We start from the raw sequence: 5,658 nt of genomic DNA on the forward strand, positions 1-5,658 counted from the left end.
CTTTGTTTCAGATTGATCTCAGACTGGTTTTATATATTGGCCATGTTGCATTTTTTCAACCCATAAAATATTTTTTCAGGCTCTGGACATAAGTTATTATTAATATAGTCTTTTAATTTTGAAACTTAAATGGAGTTCATGCCTGGGAGATTATAAAATAATTTACTGCCTTAGAAAGCTACTGCTGCCCCATACTAAAGGAGTGCCATGCCTTGCAGAATAGTCACTTCTTTAATTTTAAAGTAAAGACAGCAAAATAAGAGATTTACATGGGTTGCTTGCATACTTGCATTTGAATTAACTTTTTATTTTTTTGTAAATGAACAAGTCCCATAGGATGGGAAAAAGAACATATTCTAGGAATATAATAGCATATGGGAGACTAGATCTTTAAAGATTTGCCGGGAGGGGAGCTTCATTTTAAATAAAGGACAGCATTCTTGGAAGAAATTAAACATTTTACTAAAGTAGTCACAGAAAGAGATACAGCAGTTCAAGGTAAGTGATTGCTGTTTTCTTATGGTCCTACTTTATACAGGTACAGATTCTTAAAAGCAGACTTATCTTTATTGCAAATAGCACTGTTTTTCTCCTGAGATCCCCCAACATGATAATGACAGAAATAGTAGCATGCAAATGTTTCTCACAGTGCATATTCTCCAGTATTACTTTTAAATGAAATCATATACATTTTACTTTTAATTATTACTTCTACTAGTTCACTTCATTTAATTTTTTTCACTCCAAATGTGCTCCAATGTGCTTCATTTTTGATGTGGAAAAAAATCAGAGGACAGAATTAAGACTTAGGAAACTGAGGAGGAGGAAATGTTTGCAAAGAAGGGGTAAAAGTCTGGCTGTCTTGGAGGCAGTTCCAGATATTGTACCCCTTTCACCATGGCAGGTCTAAGATTTTACCCAGTCAGGCTAGATGATCTGTTCAGGTCCCTCCTGACCCTAGCTACTATGAAACTATGAAACTCTTTCAAGACCTAGCTTTGCATGTGAGGGGCGAAATCCTAGTTATCTTTCTGCACCGACATGGTATGTACGAAGTTTGGTGGTTATCAAGCTCTTGGGTTTCTAGTTCACTCAGCCAGAAGGAAAACAGGCACCGAGGCAGAGGACTGCAGAGCCCCAGGGAGATTTTGGAGATCAAGGATGGTTTGCGAAACCGGCCCCAGGAAAATCTCACACTCCAAAAACAGAGATAAAGAAATCTTAACAATGCTTCCAATATTAGAATACAAACCATAAGCAATTGGTAAGACAGTACAGATAAAGCATAGCGAGCTGCTGATTTCAAAGAAATATCCATTAAACGAAGAGAGTTACAGAATTATTAGGACAGAAAGAAATCTTCAAGTTACCAGGCCTTTTATAGGTCACCAAAATGTGGCCAGTTAACCAGGCAAAACATGTTTTCCTGATGTTCCAGAGACTAGGTCTCAAAGGGCGCTGATCTTGGTTCAGCTGCAGAGGGGCAACACAGTATGGAACTGGGTCCTTGCCTGACAAGAGAGTTTGTGAGGCAAAGCTGGGATCTTTATCACCAGTTTTAGAGAGCTGAAAAAGCTTACGAGATAAAATTACCACATATTAGTCTATCAGATGTAAAAAAAAATGCTTATCGTGCCAATTCATCAATAATGTACAACTAATCCATGGGTAATCAGGTTTACCTTATCAGTTTCCCAGGGCATCGGCTTGTTGTAGTTGACAGTATAAAGCTGGCTGTCTGGCAAAACCACATCACGCCAGTTTAAAGTGGCAAGGCTGGCTGGCTCAATGCTGGCTAGTCATGTATACTTGGAGATTATCTGTGATGGAGTACATTGGCCTGTGAACTTGGAGCATAGCAAGGCCACCATATCTTCCGCACAGTTGAATGCCAGTTGGTCCAGCAGAGCAACCACCACCTCTGCAGAAATAGAGAAGCCAGTGAGATTGTGGCCTTTTATCTAGTATGAAGAGGCAACTGCTTTTAGTTCAGAGGGTTTCTGTTCCTAATGTTATGGAAGCTAGTCTTCAGGTGTTGTACCTGTACCACTCCTAGTTAGGCCCTCCCTTCACAGTGTATTTTGCAGTGTGTGTCATTCAAGCAGATACTACAAGTGTTCTGAATTAATCTTTGAATATGGGTGGGACATCCCTTAAATAAGTGAAATATCCTTTTCCACTGAATAAAATCCATACACATTAATTGAAATACTGATTGACAGTTTTTATCAAAAGCATTATAGAACTGATATTTCTTTTTAATTTTATTTTATTAATGATTTGATAGAATTGAAATGATATGGCACAGAGATCTAGCAAAATAAGAATAACGTTGTTTCACTTACCTTCATGAAAATTATTGTTGTTGTATTTAAGCAGCTTTTGCTATATTCTTTTCTTCTTTTACTTTCTTTTTCCTTTTCTTAGCAGCCTACAGCTGGTCGCACTAGCAGTTATTGTTTATCTAGTCTATATCAGTTTTGGCTCCCAAGTTACTGTATTTCAATATACAGAAACAACTGAGAATTTATCCTCTGAAACTCAGATGCTTTTAAGGGGTATGAAAACTGGACAACAGAAATCCAGTTGATTGGATTTTTTTTTAATTTAAACCATTCTTTTTTAAGTGGGAAATTGGCTTTCAGGTTACCTATAGAAACCTTCCTGGGAGTAGGTATTGGCTATTTTCAGAATATATTTGTTAAATGCTGAAGTGTTGGGGACAGAGAATGCTTTCTCCTACCCCTATGTGCATCCTTGCCTTGCCAAGTGCTCCTCCTCATACTATAGATAACGTTCACAATAGGGGTGCACCGAAAGAGATTTTGGCGGCTGATACAATAGCTGATTTTTAAGGAGGTATATCTGCTTAAACTGAGCCGATTTCCAATGTAGCATGGAGAGCTGCATGCAGCTGGTGTGTCTGGTGTGGTGGAAGGGGAGGGGTGAGAGAAGGGGCATGGGGAGGGCAGATCAAGACCCGCCGTTGAGAGGGAAGAAGTGAGGCAGAGGGGCAGGGGCAGATGTTGCCCAATCAAGGCAAGAGGGGTGCAGGAAAGAGCTGCAGCTCATCTGGAAGGGTGCACACGGGGGAGTGTGCCCTACGAAGCTGCACAGGCTTGGGCGGGTAGGCTGCAGCTGCAGGCTGGAGCTGGAGCTGTGCTGGGCTCTTCCTGACGAGGTTTGGGCTGGGCAGGGCTTGGGGGAGGCAGTGGTGGTGCTGGGTGGGGGCTACCAGGTGGGGTGGGGCTGCAACCATCCCAAATTTTGCTGTAACACCCCAAGCTCCCCCTCCCAGCACTTCCACCCCCAGCCCAGTGCAGCCCCAGCTCTTGCCATCACATAGGAGGAGGCAGGGGAAGAGCCAGGGCTGTGCTGGGTGGGCGGTGGTGGCACTGGGTGGGAAGGCTATGGTGGGGGCCATGGTGAAATTTGGGGTGGCTGCAGCCCCTCCACCCGTAGCACCCTCCCAGTGCTGCCGCCACCTGCCCAGAGCCCAGCCCCGACCACGAAGAGTGGAGCTGGAGCTGTGCTGGGCTCTTCCTGACGAGGTTTGGGCTGGGCAGGGCTTGGGGGAGGCAGTGGTGGTGCTGGGTGGGGGCTACCAGGTGGGGTGGGGCTGCAACCATCCCAAATTTTGCTGTAACACCCCAAGCTCCCCCTCCCAGCACTTCCACCCCCAGCCCAGTGCAGCCCCAGCTCTTGCCATCACATAGGAGGAGGCAGGGGAAGAGCCAGGGCTGTGCTGGGTGGGCGGTGGTGGCACTGGGTGGGAAGGCTATGGTGGGGGCCATGGTGAAATTTGGGGTGGCTGCAGCCCCTCCCTCCCCAGTGCTGACGCCACTTGCCCTGAGCCCAGCCCCCACCAAGAAGAGCCGGTGCATCCTCAGACCCAGCCTGCAGCTGCAGCCCGCACCACCCTCCTCCCCGTGCCCCTCACAGATCCAGGGTTCGTATTTGAAATGAATCGGGGAAAAAGTTTTGTTCGTTGACTCAGATCACTGTCCCTGATTTGATTTGGCCGAATCCAAAGGTGAAGATTTGATGCTGATTTGGTGAATCAGCAATTTGGACACAGGCACAGCTTTAAAAAGGGTTTTTTCTACATACCTTGAGGTAGCAGGCACGGCTTGTGATCGACGTGGTGTAGCAAAACCCCCAGTTTTCTTTTTTTAATATATTTTAGAATTAATTCCCACCCTTTCCCGAACCATTTCTGACTTTTTCTCTCCGTCTCTATTCTCTATAGATAAGTATAAGTAACGCAAGATGTAGGATAAGCTTTAACATTTTATTTTAGGTAGTAAGTTTTATTTTTCTCTCCCCTCTTTGCAAATAAGTGCCCTGTTACTTTGATATAGATATCCACTGTTTTATAAGTGATACTTACTATGTTTGTATTGATTTCTTACTGCTTTTATATTGTGTGATTACCATTTTAGGCCTATATATGTAAATTAGCATAAGTCATGCCAAGTTTCCATCTTGTAAAGTCAAGCCTCCATCTTATCCCCTTGCCTGGTTGTGTAACCTTGACTCATAGTACCCCTCCTATGTAACTTGGTTCCTGAATGAATGGGGATGAATGAGGGTGCTTGAGAGACAATGGCAGGAGGTCTACAAATAGCTCCCTGTGAATGACCGAACCATCAAAACCAATACCTGGACCAACGACGCAGCCCGTTGAACCACCCTCAGCATTCAAGAACCAAAAGATGAGGCAACCAACCATTGTGCCAAGGCTGCACATGCTCAGTAAGAACACCTAGAACCCTCTGGAACAGGACTGACATTGCCTGGACATGCCCTCCCCATAGGAGATCAAAGGTAGTCTGCCCCATAAAAAGGGGTAGTGAAGACTGACTCTTTGGGACGCCCTCTCCATCTGGACTAGCACCATGCCAAACCACCTATCCACCCAGAGGTCCTGCCAGTGACCCCCCTCTGGACAACACCTGCTGGACAAAAACCCCTTTCCAGCCTGGATAGGTAGCTATCACCCCCACCCTCTCTTCAACCAAGGACTTGGGCTCTGTTTCTCTTCCCTATCTGGACTCCAACCCTTCCACTGAGTCTCTTTCTCCTGCTGCCATAACCTGTTATTTGGACCCCTGAGTTGGGTTTGCGTTACTACAGTCTGGCCCTGCTCCAAACGCTGCTTCTCACCCCTCTAACTTCTGTCTCACTTCTCCCTCTCCTCCTTCTGGCTCACTGCCACCTCCAACACCTGTCCTGAGCTCCTCTCTGCCTCCAAACCCATGTTTCTTTGCCACTGTCTTATCCCCACTGCCTTTTCCCCTGAGCTCCCAGGTTTCTGACTCAGTTTCTTTCCTGACTGTCTCCTCCTTGCCACCACTTATCTGCCCCACCCTCCAATATCTCAGCTGTCTGCCTCAGTTTGCAGCCCCAAGCTCCCAGGTTTCTGTCTCTCTCTCTCTTTCCTGGATCTCTCTTTCTTGCAACTGGGCGTTTTTTTTTTTTCCTTGCACCAGTTACCTCAAGTAACCCTGGGGCAACTTGGTCCTAAAAAAAATCAAACCTCAATTCCTCAGCCAGCTTCTCTCTAGTTCACCAGTTCTAGTCCCGGTCCTAGCAACTTTCACTCCCTACACTTTAACTTTCTCTCTCACCTTAACCTTCCCTCAAGTATCCCATGTA

The sequence above is a fragment of the Alligator sinensis genome, unplaced genomic scaffold, assembly GCF_000455745.1.
Source record: "Alligator sinensis unplaced genomic scaffold, ASM45574v1 scaffold729_1, whole genome shotgun sequence".
Lineage (NCBI taxonomy): Eukaryota > Metazoa > Chordata > Crocodylia > Alligatoridae > Alligator > Alligator sinensis.